General features: G+C 46.4%; 1 pseudogene; it reads right to left on the reverse strand.

The window, feature by feature from the left end:
• Positions 1-10,001, reverse strand: part of LOC144891604 (uncharacterized) — a 30,401-nt pseudogene extending 20,400 nt beyond the window's left edge.
• Positions 10,002-24,172: the final 14,171 nt, after the last annotated feature.

The following is a 24,172-nucleotide window of genomic DNA, read 5'->3' on the forward strand; positions in this document are numbered from 1 at the left end:
CCATTCACATCTGTCTTCGAGTCGCCATTCTTTCTGGAAGCTTAATGTCACCATCTTCGAAAACCCCTCCTTTTGGGCTGCTTTTGAAGACGTATGGTCTGTTTTATTAAATCAAAAACACCAGTTTACAGATCAGCGTTTGTGGTGGGACAACATAAAGGCCCAATGTAGAGGTTTTTGCCAACAATTTTGCTTCCTAAGAACACAAGAGGAACGTAGAATAAAGGCTAGTTTAGAAAAGGAAATTCTACAAATTCAAACAAATTTAAAAACTCTTCTCCCCAACAAGAACTGAGACTGAAAGAAAAGAAAGCTTTCCTTAATACAATAATTGAGAACCAAACCCAAGGGGCATTAAAAAGATTACGGTTTCAGCAGCTCAACCTTTTGGACACGCCAACCCGATACTTCTTTGATTTTGAATCTAAGGTTTCTCACCCCCCAAATTACTGCTCTAAAATGCCCTGACAATTCTGTCATCACTCACCCCGAAGGAATCAAGAGGGAAGCTAGACTCTTTTTCTCCAACCTTTACAAAACAAAAGAAGTTGACCTAAATGGTGTCTCTAACTTATTTGATGGTGTTCCACCTTAACCCCAGAGCAAAGGCAGAGCCTAGAGAAACCACTCACACTTGAGGAACTCTCCATCGCACTAAAGAGCCTTGGCAAAGGAAAATCACCTGGCATCGACGGTCTACCGTCAGAATTTTTCGAATCTTTCTGGGACCTAATTGGCCCTGAACTGCTATCAGTCTTCCAGGAAAGCCTTGAAAAAAATGAACTCCCACTGAGCTGCAGAAGAGCAGTACTTACCTTGCTCCCAAAGAAAGGCGACCCTTTACTCATCTCCCAGTGGAGGCCAATATCATTACTATGTACTGACTGCAAGATCTTTTCCAAAGCTAGTGCCTTACGTTTTTCACCCTTCCTAAAGGACATTGAAGACATGGACCAAATTTATTGTGTTCCTGGTCGTAATATCCATGACAGTATTTCTGTTATTCGTCATTTGATTGATGTTTGCGATATCCATCATGAAAGTGTTGGCATTGTTTTCCTCGATCAGGAGAAGGCTTTTGATTTTGTCATTATTTGAGAATTCCGGCGAGCATTACCTGGAGGATCATAGTTGTTAGGTGCAAAGCTTCTCAATGTTTGGTGTCTGTGGGCATTCAATGAGAGGTAGGGTTGTGGTTGTTGAAACTTGGAGGTAAGACAGAACTTGGCCCAATGGCCTAGTTTAGCACACAATCTGCATGTCGTTGTGAGCAGGACATTGGTTACGTGTTGGAGGGTGTGAGGTACCACCGTTTTTGCACTTACTGAGTCTCGGGCCAACAGTGGAGATGTTTACGTTGTCAGTTGCTTTGTTAGCAAAATCACTCATAGTATGCAGCTGTTTGATGTATGTGGCCGACGCCTCGTATATTCGCCCCAGTTTCAAGGCCTCGTTAAGAGTAAAGGTCTTAGGTTTTGTCAGAAGCTCCTTCTGAAAGTCGGACATTTGGGTACTTGCAATGATCTGTTCTATCAAGCGGTGATCCTCTTCTTGTTTGGAGCTGAAATCACACTCCTGAGATTGAAGCTTGCACCGGCTGATGAAGGCATCCAGCCACTCACTGAGATTCTGGCAGCAGTAACGAAGCTCCAGTCGACAGATCCTGAAGTTATCCGAGGGTTCCATTTGTTCCAGGAAGCAATTGAAAATATGTGCGGGTTGCTGCCACTGTTTTTCTGTTAAAGTACATGTGTTGTACCGGTTGAGGCCTTCCTCTCCCACTTGAAGCAGGATCAGTGGCACCTGGTTGTTCTCTGTAATGCCTCAAACTTGAAAGTACAGCTCCAATCGCTGCCTAAACATCTTGAAGGCCACCGCTGCGTTTGGCGTGGTCCAATCCATGCACGGCGTTCCCGCCAGGTCCGCCATTGTGAATGGCGGCTGTGAGGTCAACGAGGGATGAGCCGATTATAAGAGGCACGGGAAACACTGGCTTTTTGCCTCGATGAGCTCGAATATGCATCGTAAAACCGCTGCCACCATGTAAAGTTCCGATGTAGAATAGATCACGGGGTGATGTCAAAGAGAACAATCACTTATTACAACACCCGGAATCATGTTCATGTCGACGAACCCGAACACACACCGCCTGCGCCCCTCGCCGGAACTCCACCTTCATACTCCAAAACGCAAGCAAGCACCTCCGGTTCCACACAACTAATGTAATACCATTACAGGCACCTCAGCCTCAAGCACCCCCACCGTCTTGCTTATACGGTACCTCCCCGCTGCCTAGTAGAAACGCACACACATGTGTGATGACATCTATGCCATGGTCGTTCAGGGTGGTGAAATGCGTGCTTTGATGCCTTTGTGCTTTGTTGATTTTTGAAACGTGTGTGAATGGTTAAGGGATTTGTGTGAATGAATGAGGGTGAAATCCACCAAGCCAGGTCACTCACCTGTAACACCAGGACAGAGCCCATGGAAATTTGGGGCCCATTGGGATGGCCCCGCAGGTAACATTTGTTATTGTGGCATCCACGTGGGAACGTGGTCTGAAGGAAGGGGTACATTGTTTTTATTGAAATTTTGCAATGGTTGATAAGTTTTGTGGTTAAGGTAGGTTTGTGTGTGTTGCTGTTTTTCTCTTCCTCCCCCAGGAGTTAGGAACGAAGCTTCTAATGATAGTAAATATTTGAAATGTAAATTGTTGCTTAAGTGGATAGAACGGTATGGAAAACAGGTAAGTAGATATGGCTCACTTCGCACAGCCCTCCTAATTTATTTCATAGGCTAATTAAGTGTGAGTCGGTAAGTTGAAAGACTGGGTGGGTAGCACCTGCAATGAACCTTGCGGGAGCTACGGTTCCAGGAGGGGGGCTGTGTTACATTTATAGGGGGTAGACAATGATTACCTTAGAACCAGGTAGAATGTATAAATTTGTGCTCCGATTGTCGTGAAGAAGAAGAACCACTCCATGTAATAAGTAGGAACTTTGTATTAGACCGGTGTTGGTGGAGACGAGGGGAATGGCCTCCGGCCACCTGGTGGTCCTGTCCATCATGGTGAGCAGGTGTGTGAAACCCCGTGATGGGGGGAGGTGCCCACTAGGTCCACGTTTACGTGGTCGAAACGTTGTTCGGGCACGGTGAAAGGTGCCAGCGGGGCCTGGGTGTGTCGGTGGACCTTGGCCTGTTGGCAGGCTGTGCAGGTGCTGGTCCAATCGCGGACGTCCCATCGAAGGCCGTGCCAGACGAATCGCGCCGACACCAGCTTCTGGGAAGCTTTCCGGCCCGGGTGGGAAAAGCCGTGGAGGGAGGCGAAGATGCGGCGTTGCCAGGTAACGGGCACGAAGGGGCGAGGCTGGCCTTGGGAGACGTCGCAGAGCAGGACAGTGTCTGCGAAGGGGATGTCGGGCGGAGGCCCGTGTCCGCCGCCCGGAGGGCTTGCACCGTGGTGTCGGTGGTTTGGTCCGCCGCCATAAGCGCGAAGTCCACGCCGAGGTGGACCGCGTTCGCGCTGGCCCGAGAAAGACAGTCGGCCACGGCGTTGTCTTTGCCGGCGATGTGCCGGATGTCCATGGTAAACTCCGACACGGCGGAGAGGTGGCGCTGTTGGCGGGCCGACCACGGCTCCGCGACCTTGGCCATTGCGTAAACCATCAGCTTGTGGTCGACGAACGCCATGAAGGGTCGGCCCTCCAGGAGGTGGCGGAAATGGCGAACGGCCAGGTGTAGACCGAGGAGCTCACAGTCAAACGTGCTATATTTGAGCTCGTTCGGCCGGAGTTGCCCGGCTGAAAAAAAGCGAGTGGCTGCCAAACCCCGTTCACCCATTGCTCATGTACGGTGCCCACCGCGTAGTCGGAGGCATCCTTGGTGAGGGCGATGGGAGCATTGAGCACCAGGTGAGTGAGCAGTGTTGCATCGGCGAGGCCCCGCTTTGAGCTTTTAAAGGCCGCGTCCATTGCTGCGGACCAGACGACGTCGTGCTTGGCCGGCTTGCCCCGGAGGGCTTCGTAGAGGGGCCGCATGAGTTGAGCAGCGCGGGACACGAAGCAGTGATTGAAATTCACCATTCCCAGGAATTCCTGCAGGGCCTTTATTTAGCGGGGATGCGGAAACGTGGTGATGGCCTCGACCTTGGTTGGCAGCGGCACGGCCCCGTTCTTGGTGATGTGGTGGCCCAAAAAATAAACGGCCGTCGTGCCGAAGTGGCATTTGGCCAGGTTGACGATGAGGCCATGCACGCTGAGGCGCCCGAACAGTGTTCGGAGGTGGAGGAGGTGCTCGGCCTAGGACGTGCTGGCGACGAGGATGTCGTCCAGGTAAACGATGAGGAATGGCAGGTCGCGCAGCACGCCATCCATCAAGCGCTGGAACGCCTGAGCCGCGTTCTTGAGGCCAAACGGCATTCGCAGGAATTCGAATAAGCCGAACGGCGTGATGACGGCCGTTTTTGTGACGGCCGCCGCCCTGACAGGTACCTGGTGATATCCCCGTATTAAATCGATCTTTGAAACTATGACCCGTCCTGCCAAACGGGCGGAGAAGTCTTGGATGTGCGGGATCGGATACCTGTCGGGGGTAGTAGCGTCGTTAAGGCGGCGGTAGTCGCCAGATGGGCGCCAGCCGCGCCCTGGATTTGGGACGATGTGTAGTGGCGAAGCCCACGCGCTATCGGAGCGCGGCATGATGCCGAGGTGTTCCAAAGCATCGAACTCGGCTTTGGCCACGGCGAGCTTGGCTGGGTCGAGGCGGCGGGCTCTGGCGTAGACCGGCGGGCCCGTGGTTGGTATGTGGTGCTCGATCCCATGTCATACTGCGACGGCCGAAAACGTCGGCCGCGTGAGGGCCGGGAACTCCGTGAGCAGGCGAGCAAACTCGTTTGCCGCCGGGAGGGCACATGCCAGCTCGGTCGGAGCAGAGCTGCTCAATGTGCATGCCAGGGAGCTGAAGGTCTCGGCGTTGATGAGGCGACGCCATTGGACGTCCACCAGCAGTCCATGTGCGCAGAGGAAGTCGGCGCCTAGCAGAGCCATGGGCACGCTTGCGGTTACAAAAGTCCAATTAAAGCGTTGGCCGCCGAAGCAGAGGGTGACGTTGCGTGGGCCGAAGGTGCGGATGGCCGATCCATTGGCCGCAACCAAGGAGGGGCCGCAAACCGCGGACTGCCTGTCCTGATCAGAGGCGGGTATGACGCTCAGTTGGGCGCCGGTGTCACACAGGAAGCGCCATCCGGATGCTTTGTCTGTGATGAAAAGTAAGTTGCCCGTGTGGCCGGCGCTCATGGCTGGTAATGAACGCCGGCCCTGCCGTTTCCCGGCTTGCCGAAGGTGCACGGGGGTCGGCATGTCCGGGCCTTCTATCCGAACCTGGCATGATAATAACACCACACCTGGTCAGGTGGAGGCTCCAGTTGTCGTGCTGGAGGTGGTCGGCGTGGCGTAGCGGCCGCCAATTGCGTCGGCAGTTCGGTCGTCGACCGTGCCGGGTGCTCGGGCGCCATGGGCGTTGCTTCGGACAGCAGTGGGCTCCAGGTCGCTGCTCCAATGCATTGGCCTGCCGCAGAGATCTTGTTGGCTTCCCTGGCGAGGGCGCGGGGATCCGTGATCGTCGTGCTTGCCAGGGCGAGGCGTACCGGGCGAGGCAGCTGACGGAGGAACAGCTCCCGGAACAGGATTGCCGGAGAGTGCTCGCCGAGCAGCGAAAGCATGTAGTCCATTCGCTCGGACGGGCGCGTGTCGCCGAGCTCGGGCAGGTCGAGCAGGCGCCGTGCGTGTTCCGCTGATGAGAGGGCGAAAGCGTCGAGGAGGAGCTTTTTAATCGCGTCGTATTTGTCAGCGGCTGGCGGGCTCTCGAGGAGGCTCAGGGTGCGGGCCGCGGTGGCTGAGCTGAGTGCTGCTACCACATGGTGGAAGCGGGTGTCGTCGGCCGTGATGCCTCGCAGGGCGAACAGGGAGTCCGCCTGGGCGAACCAAACCGCTGCGTGAGCCTCCCAGACGGTAGGCAGTTTGAGGGCAACTGCCGTGTCCATGTCGGGTCACTAATGTAGGAGCTATGCTCCAATGTAAATCGAAAGAATGGACGCGACAAAAAGCTGGAATTCGTCCGAGTTTCTTTATTGTGTCAAATCAACTCGGGTACTCTGAAAAGCCCGTTTATCGGGCAGCAATATATATACACATTATCGCGGAGCATTTGCCCAGGAAAGGCGAGAGGGGGCGTGCCCGGGCGTCCTGAACGCGGCCTGGCAAGTCCAGAGCGGGCATACCCGGGCATGTCTGGGAATGCCTGGGCGTCCCGGACGAGGCCTGGAAAGTCGAGAGCGGGCATGCCCGGGCGTGTCTGGACATGTCCGGGCATCCTGGACGAGGCCTGGCAAGTCGAGAGCGGGCATGCCCGGGCGTCCTGGACGAGCCCGGCATGGTGATCGCTCCGCGTCCTCGGTAGGTGCAAGGCGATTGTGTATACCCAGCGGTAGCCGCTACACAATCCTTTTTATAAAAGATTTTATAAACAATAGCGTGGTATTGTTAAGATTCATCAAAGAACTGAACTATTTCTATCTCATTAACAATACATCGGAGTTTGTTGTCATTACAATGCATTTTTTAATTAAGAGGACGAGGGAAAGGTTTCAATTGGAATGCCCGCGATGACTCGCTTACTTAGAAGTTTTAGACTTCAACACTTGGTACTGAGGTGCTTACCAATGGGGGGTGGAGGGTTGATATTAGTACTAGTCACAAATTTCAATGACTAAATAATGATCCGTATATTACCAAGATATCCTCATCTAAATGGTGTAATGGGGGTGAGGTTGTAGTGTTATAAAGGGGTCGATGGGGGTCTAATGTAATTAATGCAACTACTCACATTCTGTGCAGTCAAACAGACCCAAATCAGATACCCTCTCCTCTGTCGAGAAGAAAAAGAATTCCTCAAAAAAAAGATAACGCAATCAGAGAAGATATTTGAGGATTTTCACTTTTTTTTCCACAGAGATTTCAAAGAGAATAAAGAAGAACTTGTAATAAAAAAAATACAAATAATCCGGTTATATCCACCTTTATTTTTTTTGCAGAGATTTAAAGAGAATAAAGATCAACTCGTAATAAAAATATCAAAGCAAATAATCCTGTTAAATACACAAAAATCGTCACAATGCCACTCAAAAAATCAAAATAAAAACAAACAATTCACCACCTGCACAAGGTTTGCTCAACACCTGCACATTCCTCACCTGCACAAGATGTAACCACAGCAACCCTTGCAAGAGGGTTGACTACTCTTTAGAAACTCATCAATTGGCTTCTCAACATCATGTTTTGCATATTTAATGTGGAGAAATGTGCAAAACCCTGAAAATAGATAACGTGCAAGAACTCTCACTGGTGATAAATGTTTTTGTGCGTAAATAAACCCGATCGCTGACGAAAAACATTGAAGAAAGAACACTTTGTTTGTTTTGGTGTGCAAGTTGTTGATCTCTGATTGTGGCCAGTTCATAAATACACAGCAATACAGCAACACCGGTACTGCACATTGGTTTATAGTTTTGATTTTTTTCATTGGAGAGAGCGATGACTTCAGAATTAGTCTAACACTCCGTAGGTACTCTTTGCTTCTCCTGTTGGTTGTTATCTCCATATGCATGTATCATGGATTCCCTAATCCCTTCGGTTCTGGAATAAGCACCTCAACTCAGACACTGTGCAAGAGGTTTATTGAGGGATAAGGATAACATGCATGGTAGATATATGGGCGCACACGCTAGTAGCACCTTTTGATCCTCACACAGCCAGCAACCAACAACATCTCAAGGAATCACAATTTGTATTCTGCTTCATAGACTTTTCTTCAAAGGACAAGGAACTCAAAACATTTCCCCAGTTTCACAGATTGTAGCAAGGAGAAAGGCTCGGCAGGCGGGGATCTGCTCAAAAGAAAAGAATGTTGATGCAAGGGCAAACAAAGCTTTGTCAACAGCTTCCCAAAACCAGACAGTCAGACGCTAGGGAGGCAAATGGGTCATATTGCCCCCAATTAGCCTGAGATTCGAATGAAATCCCTTACACATGTTTCAGAAGGTGCAACCCAGGTCTCAAAGTATCCACCTTCGTGTGTGTGTGAGTTGTGTTTGTGTGATTGTGTGCGTGTCCATATATGCATGTATAGGTGTGTATGTTTGTGTTGTTGGCTGCTATCTCCACATGTGGGTGAGTTACTCCTGTGCGGTGTCTTCTCCCCCATGTGAATTAGTTTGTGTTTATTTAAATTTGATAACTCATTAAAAACCTTCGAACACACAGCACACTTGTATGGTTTGTCCCCAATGTGAATGTGTCTATGTTCATTTAAGGCGAATGGACGACTAAAAACCTTAGAACACACGGAACACTTGGGAACACTTGTACGGCTTCTCCCCCATGTGAATGAGTTGTGTGTATTTAAATTTGATGAACGATGAAAAACCTTTAAGCACACAGAACACTTGTACGGTTTCTCCCCCTTGTGAATGAGTTTGTGTGTATTTAAATGTGATGATTGACGAAAAACCTTTGAACACAGAACACTTGTACGGTTTCTCCCCCATGTGAATTAGTTTGTGTGTATTTAAAGTTGATGAATGACGAAAACGTTCAGAACACACAGAACATTTGAATGGTTTGTCCCCAATGTGAATGTGTCTGTGTTGATTTAAGGCTACAGGACGACTAAAAACCTGAGAACACACAGAACACTTCTACGGTTTCTCCCCCGTGTGAATTAGTTTGTGTCTATTTAAGCTTGATGGATGAGTAAAACCCTTTGAACACACAGCACACTTGTATGGCTTCTCCCCCATGTGAATTAGGTTGTGTTTATTTAAATTTGATAACTGATTAAAAACCTTTGAACACACAGAACACTTGTACGGCTTGTCCCCCGTGTGAATTAGGTTGTGTTTATTTAAGGCTACTGGACAACTAAAAACCTTAGAACACACGTAACACTTGTATGGCTTCTCTCCCGGGTGAATTAGTTTGTGTGTATTTAAATTTGATAACTGATTAAAAACCTTCGAACACACAGCACACTTGTATGGCACTCCCCCGTGTGAATTAGTTTGTGTCTATTTAAGCTTGATGATTGACGAAAATCTTCAGAACACACACCACACTTGTGTGGCTTCTCCCCCGTGTGAATTAGTTTGTGTCTATTCAAGCTTGATGAAAGACGAAAATCTTCAGAACACACAGAACATGTGAATGATTTGTCCCCAATGTGAATGTGTCTGTGTTGATTTAAGGCTAATGGACGACTAAAAACCTTTGAAAACACAGAACACTTGAACGGCTTCTCCCCCGTGTGAATTCGTTTATGTATATTAAAATTTGATAACCGATTAAAAACCTTTGAACACACATAACACTTGTACAAATTCCCCCGTTGGTTGTTATCTTCATTCGCGGGTTTCAGCAGGTGCAATGCAGTCCTCCCACAACTTGATGTGTCCATCTCCATTTGATCCTTTTGACTTGATGCTGATAACCACAAAATCCTTACAACGCTTGTGCTGATTCTTCACAAATTTTGTCTCAATGTGGACGAGTGTGCAAAATCCTCAGGACACAATGAGCATGTGTTCACCTTCTTCCCAGTTTGTCCTTTGTGATGTTGAAATAAAACTGAGTAAGAAAAAAAGATAAACAGCAGAGAGAGAGAGAGAGAACAGACAATTAGCATTTTAAAAATCGATTACAAAAACCCTTTTTAATGAGCGATCATTCAAATTTCACCACCTCCCTACACCATAACAAAGATACGTTACACGTCGTGAATAACGTTTGAAAAATATATTCCATTCACGAAACCTCCGTGGAGTTGATTATTTCCCTGGTGATGATTAAAGGGCATTTACCAATCAATTTCAGATTCCCAAACAGAGGCACCAAGACTTGCTCATAGAGCTTGAAGTTGTTGTCACGTAGTGTGCTTGACCGAGTCTTCATCGTGCCTAATTAGTCTGCGAATAAAGATAAGTCGAGGTGCTTGTCTCTTCACACCCTCTTCAACCTTTTGGAAGATTAGACAATCCGGAATAGTGCAGATATACATATAGATATAGATGTACATCTCCTGAACGCTGTTATGCATTCCAGAGGGGCATTACATGACAGCTAAATATGACGGATATCAATCTATTCGAATTGAAATAAATAACTCAATGCGATCATTAAACACAAGGCATGTTAATTTTCTGTGCTCAATTTTGAGAAAGAGATAATATTGGCTCTTTTATAAACAGAAAGAGACAATATTGTCTTTTACGATATGTCATCACTTGGAGGCAAAAGGTCAGAAACGTTCTCTTCTCTTCGCATCAGAGCTTGCAGGATCATGCGGCAGAATTTGCCAGGCACCACAAATAGGTCATGTTGCCCTCCAGCTTAAATAATGGTTTTGAAAGTGCGCCACAAGATAATCTGTTACAGGATTTAGATAAAAGCAAACAAAATGATACCCTGAAAGGTTTGATCCTGTCTTTACAGACTACTGAGCGCGATGAGGAAGGGTGCAGTATGCATCCTTCTGGTAGAATATGGAACTACCCAGACTCTTCCTGGAGCTGGCCGTCCGACCAAACTGAGCAACTGGGCAAGAAGGACCTTTATCAGGGAATGGGCGAAACCCCCAAATCCTGATGTGCAGAGCTGATAGAGAAATACCCAAGAAGACACAAACCTGTAATCGCTGCCAGTGGAGCTTCTACAAAGTATTGACGCAGGGGGTTGAATACCGTTACGTTTGTGGGCGTAGGTGACGAATTGCCATAATGGAGTTAGGATCGTATAGGTTTTAGTATGGAGCATGGATGCGAAGAACAAGAACCTCGATCTCATAAGTAGGGAACCTGTCAGGTTAAGAGTGTTTGCATGTCGCCATAAGGGGCGTGGGTCTCGTGTTAACTAGACAGGGCTTAAGATTAATTCCCCAGTGTGGAATTGACCCTTGTGATTTTTCCCTGGCTCGGTGGTGAGTGACCTGGCTCCGTGGATTTCACCCTCATTCATTCACACAAATCCCTTAACCATTCACACACATTTCAAAAATCAACAAAGCACAAAGGCATTAAGCACGCATTTCACCACCCTGAAGGATCATGGCAAAGATGGCATCACACATGTGTGTGCGTTTCTACGAGGCAGCGGGGAGGTACCGTATAAGCAAGACGGTGGGGGCGTTTTAGGCTGTGGTGCATGTAATGGTATTACATTGGTAGAGTGGAACCGAAAGTGCTTGCTTGCGTTTTGGAGTATGAAGACGGAGTTCCGGCGAGGGGCGCAGGCGGTGTGTGTTCGGGGTCGTCGACATGAACATGATTCCAGGTGTTGCAATAAGTGATTGTTCTCTTTGACATCACCTCGTGATCTATTCTACATCGGAACTTTACATGGTGGCAGCGGTTTTACGACGCATATTCGAGCTCATCGAGGCAAGAAGCCAGTGTTTCCCGTGCCTCTTATAATCGGCTCATTCCTCGTTGACCTCGCAGCCGCCGTTCACAATGGCGGACCTGGCGGGAACGCCGTGCATGGATTGGACCGCGCTTAACACAGCGGCGGCCTTTAAGATGTTTAGGCAGTGAATGGAGCTGTATTTTCAAGTTTGAGGCATTACAGAGAACAACCAGGTGCCACTGATCCTGCTTCAAGTGGGAGAGGAAGGCCTCAACTGGTACAACACATGGACTTTAACAGAAAAACAGCGGCAGCAACCCGCACATATTTTCAATTGCTTCCTGGAACAAATGGAACCCCCGGAAATCACATGCTCATGTTGATCTTCACAGCATTGACCAAGAAGGTACACCAGACCCTCGAGTTCCAGGACAACACCCATGCGTAAGGTATTCGCGGTTTCCTAACACTCATAGTGTTCACCATGCCAGTGCACAACACGAAGCAGTGTATGACGCACCTATAACGGAACAGCAACACAGGCGTCAGCAGAACACCGATGACCCTGATGATCTTGCATCACAGTTTGATTCATTGACTTTTGATTCGATTGATACACTTGGTCAACGTAATGAGGTTTATGCAACACTCCATGTCAGTCTATGCAACAGGCCGGGTATTCATTATCTTAAGCTGAAGGTGGATGCAGGTGCACAAGGAAATACGTTGCCCATTCGCACTTTTCGACACATGTTTCCTGAAATACTGAATTCAAATTATGAACCCTACGTTGGCTCTCTTCAGACAGCAAAGAGTGTCTTCACTGCATACAATGGAACCCACATCAAGTGTTTTGGCCCTGTAGACATGGCCTGCAGTTACAAGGGATCACCGTGGACCAGCACACGTTTGTTTGTTGTGGATGTCAGTGGTCCTGCAGTTCTGGGCCTCCCATCGTGTGAGAATCTACACGTTGTTACGTTGCATTGTTCAGTGAACAGTAACCAACCACTGGTTTACAACAGTGTGAAGGATCTTATGGATGCATACCCACAACAATTTGACCGCATCGGTGAATTTCATACAATGCATAAGCTTGTTGTGGACCCAAATGTCCCACCACGTGTCGATCCACCACGCAGAACCCCTATTGCTCTCAGGGACAAAATTCAATCAGAACTTGAGGAGATGGTTCTTCAGGGAGTCATACGTCGTATCAAGGAAGTAACAGAGTGGATCAGCTCTCTCACATACACCACCGGTCAAAAGTTTTAGAACACCTCAATTTTTCAAGTTTTTATTGAAATTTACGCAGTTTAATGTCCAGTGAATAACCTGAAATGGAACAAAGGTAAGCAGTAAACTGCACGAGATTTAAAAAAAGTTTAGGTTCGCAAAAACCGGGAAATAATGTAAATTAGTGTTATATTGTAAAATTACTGTTACGTGTACTGTTAACAGTTTACTGTTATATATATATTTTTAAAAGACTTTCTTCAGGGAACAAGTAATGGGTTAACAACATACAGCTGTTCTGCAGCAATGTAAGTAAATTAAGCCTTGAAAGTTGATGCAAACAATTCCTTCAGGTGTCCCAACCTCTGCTGATCACTTGATTACAAACCCCCTGTCTGTATGAAAGCAGTATTGGAACAGACTGTTATTACACCGGCTGAAGCATTATTTGGACAATATTTCACTGCAGGAAGTAGTATATTGGAAACTGGAGGAAACTCTGACAGGAAGAGGTCTGGCAGAACCAAAGCCACAACAGAATCAGAAGACAGGTTTTTGAGAGTCAACAGCTTGCGTGATTGGCGGCTCACAGGACAACAGCTTCAAGCACAGCTTAACACTGGTCGAAGTAAGCAAGTCTCAGTTTCAACTGTGAAGAGAAGAGTTCGAGCTGAAGGTTTGACAGGTCGAGTGGCAGTAAGAAAGCCATTGCTAAGATGGCAAAATAAGAAAAAGAGGCTTGCCTGGGCCATGAAGCACCGCCAGTGGATAACTGAAGACTGGAAGAAGGTCGTATGGACTGATGAATCAAAATTTGAAATCTTTGGTTCATCAAGCAGGGTTTTTGTACGCCGTCAAGTACGCGAAAGGATGGTTCATCAGTGTGTGACACCAACTGTCAAAAACATGGAGGAGGAAGCATGATGGTCTGGGGCTCTTTTGCTGGATGCAGTCGGCGACTTGCACAGAGGGACTGGCACCCTGAATCAAAAGGGCTACCACAGCATTTTACAGCACCATGCAATACCCTCTGGTATACGCCTTTTTGGTCAGGGGTTCATCCCACAGCAAGATAATGACCCTAAACACACCTCCAGGCTATATCAAAACTACCTTCGAGGAAAAGAACAAGACGGTAGGCTTCAAATCATGGAATGGCCAGCACAGTCTCCAGACTTAAACCCCATCGAGTTGGTTTGGGATGAACTGGACAGAAGGGTGAAAGCAAAGCAGCCTCCAAGTGCAACACATTTGTGGGAACTTCTGCAACAGTGTTGGGAAGAACTTCCCGAACAATATTTGATTTCCATTGTAGAAAGAATGCCACGAGTGTGTTCAGCGGTTATATCTGCAAAAGAAACGGCCGGGCCCACCCGCATCCACCGCAACATCTGGGACCCAGGAGGTGGCGTCGTCGGAGAAGACCTACGATGCCTGCAATGGACCTTGCTGAACCGTCTACGTACGGGGGTCGGCCGCTTCAAATCATCGCTGAAGATGTGGGGCCTGGCAGACAGCACTGCGATATTCTTTCTTGAATATAATGGTCCACTCGTGTTCAAAAATATTGGCACCCTCGCACTTTTTTTCAAACAACTCACAGTTTTCTCGAAAAATATGTTGACATTGATGAAACGATTTGGTCTCCACTATTTATTTAACTGTTAATATTACAGAACCTTTGTTTTAGATTCAGAACTTAATCTGTCGCTTTAAATCAGAAAATAGAAATTTTAGCACAGCCTTTGGACAAAATAACTGCAGTCAAGCACTTCCTGCACCTCTCTACTGGCAGTTTGTCCCACTATTCTTGTGCAAACTGCTCTCTACTGTCCCACTATCTGCACCTCTCTACTGGCAGTTTCTTATGTCTATCTCTCAGCAGCAGTGGGGTCTTCATGTGTCTCCTTTCATTGAGTTGGTGACGGATGGTGCGAGTTGACACTGTCGTACCTTGTGTCTGAAGGTCAATTTGAATCTGTTTGGCAGTTGATATAGGTGCTTTCTCCAACATTGAAACAATCCTTCGCTGCAATTTTCGATCAGGTTTTCTCTTGCGGTCACGTCGAGGGAGGTTGGCTACTCTATTCCTGATAACATTGTGTACGGTGGACACAGGAACATCAAGGTCTCTAGAGATGGACTTGTACCCTTGAGATTGTCCATGCTTGGCTACAATCTTGTCTGACCTGCTCAAACAATTTTCTGGTTTTCGTTATTTTCTGGTTTTCGAGAAGCACCGAGTCTAACAACACCCCACCCCCCCTTCCCCCAACGTGGTAAAGGCTCAATAAAGCTCCGAATGTTCCCTTCACGGTGCACACGAAAAACGCGACCACCCGTCACGACGCCAGCACCAGACAGAGGGGGAGAGTGAGAGGGATTACCTCTGTGGTTGTGGCATGGGCGAAGCCCAATTCGGCAAATGTGCTGGGTTCCGTCGGCTTGTCGGTGTTGTGGCTAATGGAGCCCATTGCACGGCAGGCTGAATGAATGAAAAAAAAAAAAAACACACGGGAAAAATCACAAGGGTCAATTCCACACTGGGGAATTAATCTTAAGCCCTGTCTCGTTAACACAAGAATCACACCCCTTATGGCTACATGCAAACACTGTTAACCTGACAGGTTCCCTACTTATGAGATCGAGGTTCTTCTTCTTCGTTTCCATGCTCCATACTAAAACCTATACGATCCTAACTCCATTATGGCAATTCGTCACCAACCCCCACAAACATAACGGTATTCAACCCCCTGCGTCAATACTTTGTAGAAGCTCCACTGGCAGCGATTACAGGTTTGTGTCTTCTTGGGTATTTCTCTATCAGCTCTGCACATCAGGATTTGGGGGTTTCGCCCATTCCCTGATAAAGGTCCTTCTTGCCCAGTTGCTCAGTTTGGTCGGACGTCCAGCTACAGGAAGAGTCTGGGTAGTTCCATATTCTACCAGAAGGATGCATACTGCACCCTTCCTCATCATGCTCACTAGTCTGCAAAGACAGGATCCAACCTTTCACTGTATCATTTTGTTTGCTTTTATCTAAATCCTGCAACAGATTATCTTGTGGTGCACTTGCAAAACCATTATATAAGCTGGAGTGCAACATGACTTATTTGTGGCGCCTGGCAAATTCTGCCGCATGATCCTGCAAGCTCTGATGCGAAGAGAAGAGGACGTTTTTGACCTTTTGCCCCCGAGTGACGACATATCGTAAAAGACAATATTGTCTCTTTCTGTTTCTAAAAGAGCCAATATTATCTCTTTCTCAAAATTGAGCACAGAAAATTAACATGCCTTGTGTTTAATGATCGCATTGAGGTATTTATTTCAATTCGAATAGATTGATATCCATCATATTTAGCTGTCATATAATGCCCCTCTGGAATGCATAACAGCATTCAGGAGATGTACATCTATATCTATACATATATCTGCACTATTCCGGAGTGTCTAATCTTCAAAAAGGTTGAAGAGGGTGTGAAGAGACAAGATCCTCGACCTATCTTTATTCGCAGACTAATTAGGCACGATGAAGACTCGGTCAAGCACACTACGTGACAACAACTTCAAGCTCTATGAGCAAGTCTTGGTGCCTCTGTTTGGGAATCTGAAATTGATTGGTAAATGCCCTTTAATCATCACCAGGGAAATAATCAACTCCACGGAGGTTTCGTGAATGGAATATATTTTTCAAAAGTTATTCCCGACGTGTAACGTATCATGGTTATGGTGTAGGGAGGTGGTGAAATTTGAATGATCGCTCATTAAAAAGGGTTTTTGTGATTGATTTTTAATATGCTAATTGTATGTTCTCTGTCTCTCTCTCTCTCTCTCTCTCTCGCTCTCTCTCTCTCTCTCTCTCTCTCTCTCTCTCTCTCTCTCTCTCTCTCTTTGTCGCCACCTATCGGCCGTCGGTGCGTTGGGTGTAGCGTCATGGCGGCTGTGAGCAACTGCTCTGTGTTTTGGTGAGTTCGTCGTGAGTTTTCCCCCCTCCCCTGCCCCCCCCCCCTCCCTCTCCTTTTCCACCCTGTGTGCTTTGGCATTTGTTCTCATCTGTTCTACACCTTTTCCTTCGAGAGAGAGAGGATTGAGAGCGGGCCCATTCTGGGCGCGGCCTACTGGCGTTGACGGCGCGTTGTAAGCCATTTCTGTGCTTATAATGCACGTTTATTTTTTACTTTAGTTCGTTTTTTTAGGTTTGATACCCTCTTGTCCGGCTCGGACAAGCGGGGAGAGGGGGGGGGGGGTATTTTCGCTGGAATGGCGAATGCACGCTCTCGTCGTGATGACTTTGAAGGCTTAACCAGGAAGCACGCGTTTGTGTGCGTGCCTCCAGATGGAGTCCCTGTCGAGGACATCATCCTCGCTGTGGGGAGCATTGTTGGAGATGAAAAAATACGTGCAGCTTCGCGTGTGAACCAGAAAGTGGTGGTGTTCGTTTCGGACGAGGAACTCGTCCATGACGTGGTAAGCACGGGAATAACCACGGAAAGCGGTCACTTTATGATGGCATCGCCGCTATTAACTCCCGCGACGAGAGTGGTTATTTCCAACGTACCTCCATTTATCCCAAATGACAAGTTAATGACCGTGCTATCACGGTACGGTAAAATGGTATCGAGGATTTCAACAATCCCTCTTGGGTGTCGGAATGAACGTGTTAAGCACGTAATGAGCTTCCGCAGACAGGTATATATGGTCCTTCCAGACCGTGGGGACGACACAGGCCTCAATATCACTTTCAAAATTAATTTTGAAGAGGCAAATTTCCAGCTATACGCATCGTCCACCACCTTAACATGCTTTCAGTGTGGAGCGTATGGACATTTAAAACGTTCTTGTCCCAAAGCCTCGTGTGTCAGGTGTGGCAAGACGGGTCACACTGCCATAGTTTGTAAGGAGGAGGTTGCTCTGCTAATGAATACGCCCAGGGGGAGGGAGGTAAACGCTGCTCCACTAATGAATACTCCCAGTGGGAGGGAGGTTAACGTTGCTCCACTAATTGAGATTCCCAGTGGGGGGGAGGCTATCGCATTGCCACCGCCTAAAATTCCTAATGAGGGTGAATCCAGTGTTCCAAGCGTGAACGTATTTATTCTTCCTCAGCAAAATGTTGAAATGGACACTGATAGCAAGGTGGGGACGAGTAAACGAAGGGCTCCGGATGATAGTGACTCATCTGGAGCAGGTAAAAAGGTCGTGCTCGATTTTCAGGCTGTTAGTGAAAAAACTCTTCAGGATGCACCTGGAATCTCTCTGCAAAGCGCGGACCAAATAAATAAAGAGGAAAACCCAGAAAAGAGCATCAGGGTTCAGCCGCTAAAACAACGCGCTTCCATTACTCACACAGACGACGTTAATGATGTAAATAATTCAGGCCATGATACCGTGAATGGCGCATCATTGATCCAAGCGAATGTCGCCGAACAGGCTGACATCCATAATAAATCTGCCAATATAGCAGAAAAGGGCGGAAACATAAATCCACAGGAATGTGGGAATAATAATTTCATGCCAATTGAGGAAATCAGTAATCAATGTGCTGATGTTTCCCAAACACAGCACTGCGTGGACCCCCCAGACAAGGGAAGGCTAGGTTGCATAGCAGGAGAAGAAAACGGTATTGACCCAGACCCCATTGGACCACTTTCTGATTTATCAGAATCGGAAGAGGAGGTGGAGGTAACAGCATTATCACAAGTAATGCCAGATCAACCCCCAACCCCTCCCCATATTGTTCTCTCATTCCTCAATGAAACATATAGACAGCGAAATGTCATCATTGGGGATCATTTCCCTGATTTGGCTCCCTTTATTCAGGCTGCAAAACTAGTCATAAAAAAATCTGAGGAACTAAACCTAACAAAATCGCAGTTTCATCGACTAAAGAAAATCATAACAAAGGCAAAGAGTGAGTACTCACAGTGTCAGACAAAATTTACTAATGAGTGATGAAGACGCTTAATCTTGCAACACTCAATATAAATGGCGGTGGGGCCAGTCACATCCGCCAGATCCAAGTGAATAGTTTATTCAAAAGGAAACAAGTCGATGTAATATTACTGCAAGAAACTCATATTACTGAGAAGGTTGAACATGACTGGAGCAGCATGTTCAAAGGTAAATGTTTCTTCAGTAATATGTCATCTGTATCTGCTGGAGTGGGGTTTTTGCTAAAACCAGGACTTGTACCTGAATCTTGCCTCTTTCAGGAGGTGATTCGGGGACGTTTTGCCTCCCTAGAATTGGTGATCAATAGCCTGAAGCTTATTATTTTTAATGTATATGCACCAAGCGAGAGTACTGACCGTAAAGCCTTCTTTACTGAAGTGATAAACCATTTAAATTTGTTTGACCCAAATCAGTGCATATGCATGGGGGGAGATTTCAATTGTACGCTAGAGCCCAAACTAGACAGAAATTCACCGGAACCACATCCTGAGTCCCACGGTGACCTCTCCCAGTTCCTTTCAGGTGGGGTTTTTTTGGATGTATGGCGATTGATGCACCCAAATGACCGGCAGTTTACATGGTGTCGATGCTCCAATGGCCAAGTATCCTTAGCGAGGCTTGACCGCTGGTACATCACCCCACGATTAAGGAATATTGCAACCTCCTCAACTATTACCCCTTCCATCTTCTCTGACCACCACATGGTCACGATGGGCCTATCTTTCCCACAATTCAAACGGAGGAGCGCCTATTGGAAATTCAATACAAGCCTTTTGGATGATACCCTGTTTAAGGAAGCCTTTCGCATCCTATGGATAGCAATAGTTGGAAAAAAGCCCCTCTTTGCTTCCACTAACCTTTGGTGGGATAATATGAAAACTCATATACGACTGTTTTGTCAACAGTTTAATTCCCACATCACCCATGAAAATCAAATCACATTGGCACGGTTGGAAACCGAAATTCTAAAACTGCAAAACAAAATGGCAGAGCAGGAAAATGAGGCAAATTATAAATTGCTCCTTGAAAAAAGGACCCAACTCCGGGAACTATTACAGGAGAAGGCTGCAGGACTGCTAGTTAGACTGAGAGTAAAAAGCATCAAAGTATCGGATAGTCCTAGCAAAGCCTTCTTTCACTTAGAAGCTGAAACGAAGCCTCCCCAGCTTATTTCATCAGTTAAGGACCCCAGTGGGAATGAAATTACAAGTTCTGATGGGGTAAAAATCACTATTAGAAAGTATTATTCTGAACTATTTGCTAAAAAAGATATAAATGAGGATAAAATAAAATGTTTTACCTCCCATCTCCCAACCCTAACTGAGACTCAACGCCTGGAGCTGGATGTGCCCTTAAGCCTTGATGAATTACAGCGTGCCCTGGTTGGAATGGAATCTGGAAAGGCTCCTGGAATTGATGGCCTGCCAGCTGAGCTTTACATGGAATTTTGGGACATCTTGGGCCCAGAACTATTGATTGTAATCCAAGAATCCTTGCGAAAAGGTGTAATGCCACTAAGCCTAAGGAGAGCAGTGGTGAGTCTTCTCCCAAAGTCAGGAGACCTCCGGCGGATGGAGAATTGGAGACCGGTTTCAATACTGTGTACCGACTATAAACTGTTTTCGAAAGCAATGGCAAATCGCTTTAAAAAAGTCATTGGTGATCTGGTTTTACCTGATCAGACATTCTGCATCCCCAGTCGTTCGATTTACGACAACATTTTTTTCGTGCGGGATTTAATATATGCTCGCCATGACCAAAATGATTTTGGAATATGTTTTCTAGACTTTGAAAAAGCCTTTGACAGCATTGACCATGTTTTCTTGTGCCATGTTCTTGAAGCATGTGGGTTTGGGGTAATTTTCAGGGCCTTTATAACTTTATTGTACACTGACATCTCCAGTGTAATTAAGGTGAACAATGAACTGGTTCCCCCCATAAAGGTTCAGAGGGGGGTACGGCAGGGTTGCCCAGTCTCAGGTTTGCTTTTTGCGCTAGCAATGGAGCCATTTCTTTGCACACTGAGAAAGAATATCTCTGGCCTGACCTGTTTTCCTGGAAGCCCACCAATGACTATATCGGCCTATGCAGACGATGTTTGCGTCATTATAAAAAACCACCAAGACATTGTTGCTCTTGTAAAGTCCTTAAGAACCTTTTTCATGGCTTCATCTCTGAAGGTTAATTGGACGAAAAGCAAAGCTCTTTGGGTGCCATACCTTAATAGCTGCCTACCTGTCTCAACACATCTGCCTGCTCTTCCAGAAAACTTGGAGTGGAAAACAGATGGTGTTGATTACCTTGGTGTGTCCCTGGGCTCTACACAATTTGAGAAAAGGAATTGGGAAGGAGTGACCGGAGAAATAGACAGGAGGCTGAACCTGTGGAAAAGAGCCCTACCGCACCTCTCATTTAAGGGCCGAGTCTTAGTGGCAAACAACTTGGTTGCTGCAACGCTGTGGCATCGCTTTATTTGCCTGCAACCACCAGAAGTGTTGTTGGACAGGATACAGGCCAAACTTGTGGACTTTTTTTGGGGAGGCCATCATTGGCTGCGGCCAAGTGTAATATGCCTTACTTCATCGGAAGGTGGTCAGAGCCTTGTTCACGTGAGATCCCGTCTCATGGCTTTTCGCCTGTGCTCCATTCAACGCCTCCTATTTGGTGAAAACCTGCCAAACCATGCCTTGGCTTGCCATATTTTACAGCAGGCGGGTAGACTCGGCTATGGTCTCGAAGTATTCCTGACTCACCTCAAGTACGTGAATACATCAACGCTCCCCATATTTTACCAGAGCCTTCTCAGTGCCTGGGAAAGACTTTCCGTGAGCCGTAAAGCAGACACCTACTCCCCAGGGATGTTCGAGGTTGAACCCCTGTTCTTCAATCCTCTCTTCCCTGATGTTCTCAAGAGTCGTCATTTGTGCCAACGCTTTATTGAGGCAGGCATAAACAAAGTATGGCACCTCCGGCCAAACTCCGGTGTCGGGTGGAGGAATGTGGAGGAAATTTCAACCTTGACGGCGATTCGGTCCAAGAGGACAATTGGAACGATTTTGAGGAAAGTTGTTCAAAAACGTCATCAGCTACAGAAACTTTGGACTTGGAATACTTTTGGACACCCCAACGAGTCCCCGTTTCCGAAACTGATTTTTGCCTGCTTTCCCAACGAACTTCCACCTGTAAGCACAGGGACAATTGTATTGCATGCTGAGAGCAGCAAGAGCCTGTATAGGTGGTGGTTATCTCAAGTTCTTGGTATTCCTCCGCTAAATGGAGTAGCACGATGGAAGAGGCTACTCCCTGCCGGGCCCCCCAATGAACCTGTATGGGAATCAATGTATAGCAAGCTGATCAACAAAAGAACAGGTGATCTTCAGTGGCGCCTTGCCCACGGGATCATCCCATGTAATACATATGTATGGAATTTTGCCCCAATATCTGCATGTTGCCCCTTTTGTTCTGTAAATGAGGATGTTTTTCATTTTTTCATTGGCTGTGAAAGACTTTTTCCTTTATTTGAATGGTTAGACTTTGTGTCGTTCAAAATGAATTTCAGATTTACTTTTCGATCCTTTATTTTTGGGCTCAAAAAGAGACGGCAACACAACAAGGACTATGAACTGTTGTGCTTTTTTGTAGCTACAGCAAAGCTTGCCACTTACCTGTCCAGAAAGGAGAGGCAGAATGGTAAGCCCATTCATCAGTGCAAGGTCATGACGTTTTTCAACGCACTGTGTGCTGCAAGGCTAAAACATGAGTTTGAGTTTTCCAAGAGCATGGGCGAAATTGATGGATTTGTGGAAAAATGGTGTTTGAAAAGTGTCTGTGAAGTCCGCCAAAACGAGTTGGTATTATTTTTCTCATGATTGTTCATAATTTCTACAATTCATAATAGTGCTGCAGAAGATTGCACTTGTTTTCGGTAAAAGTTGAACTGATCAACGCATATATCTGTATTGTTTCCTCGCTTCATCGTTTTCTCTTGTTTTTGGCTTTGTTGATTTTATACACTGTACATCCATGCACTTTATAATTTTTGGAATAAAAGGACGTCAAAAGTCTAAAAAAAAAAAGTCTCTCTCTCCCTCTCTCTCTCTCTTTCTCTCTCTCTCTCGCTCTCTCTCTCTCTCTCTCTGCTGTTTTCCTTTTTTTCTTACTCAGTTTTATTTCAACATCACAAAGGACAAACTGGGAAGAAGTTGAACACATGCTCATTGTGTCCTGAGGATTTTGCACACTCGTCCACATTGAGACAAAATTTGTGAAGAATCAACACAAGCGTTGTAAGGATTTTGTGGTTATCAGCATCAAGTCAAAAGGATCAAATGGAGATGGACACATCAAGTTGTGGGAGGACTGCATTGCACCTGCTGAAACCCGCGAATGAAGATAACAACCAACGGGGGAAGTTGTACAAGTGTTCTGTGTGTTCAAAGGTTTTTAATCAGTCATCAAATTTAAATACACACAAACTAATTCACACGGGAGAGAAGCCATACAAGTGTGCTGTGTGTTCTGAAGATTTTCGTCATTCATCAAATTTAAATACACACAAACTAATTCACACGGGGGAGAAACCGCACAAGTGTTCTGTGCGTTCAAAGGTTTTCCATCATTCAACAAACTTAAATAAACACAACCTAATTCACACGGGGGAGAAGCCATACAAGTGTGCTGTGTGTTCTAAGGTTTTTAGTCGTCCAGTAGCCTTTAATGAACACAGACACATTCACATTGGGGACAAACCATTCAAATGTTCTGTGTGTTCAAAGGGTTTTACTCATCCATCAAGCTTAAATAGACAAAAACTAATTCACAAGGGGCAGAAACCGCAGAAGTGTTCTGTGTGTTCTAAGGTTTTTAGTCGTCCTGTAGCCTTAAATCAACACAGACACATTCACATTGGGGACAAACCATTCAAATGTTCTGTGTGTTCTCAGGTTTTCGTCATTCATCAACTTTAAATACACACAAACTCATTCACATGGGGGAGAAGCCGTACAAGTGTGCTGTGTGTTCTGAAGATTTTCGTCATTCATCAAATTTAAATACACACAAACTAATTCACACGGGGGAGAAACCGCACAAGTGTTCTGTGTGTTCAAAGGTTTTCCATCATCTATCTATAATTCCACTAATCTCTGTGTGTATGTTTGTATGTTTGTATGTCTGTGACCGCTGTTTCTCGACAACCACGGGTCCGATATACTTTAAACTTGCCAGGTATATTGCTGGGGACCCGAGGATGTGCCTTTTCAAGGTTTCATATTAATCGGACAAGTAGTTACCGAGCTATGTCCAAAAAACGATTCAACCAATCAGAGAGCAGCGAGCTATCACGTGTGCCGAACGTGCCGAACAGACTCTGCCTCGGACGGCACATTTGAGAGCGTATTCATTTATTTCACGTTGGCAAACTATGTTGGCGTTAAACTATGTTTTAAAACTAATTAAAACTAATTTGCGATTCTTTCGCTTTCCTGCGCGTTTGTGCACGCTATGGCGATTTCTTTACCAAACTCCGCAAGCCG

This window comes from Myxine glutinosa, chromosome 4, assembly GCF_964187855.1.
Source record: "Myxine glutinosa chromosome 4, kmMyxGlut1.1, whole genome shotgun sequence".
Taxonomy (NCBI): Eukaryota; Metazoa; Chordata; class Myxini; order Myxiniformes; family Myxinidae; genus Myxine; species Myxine glutinosa.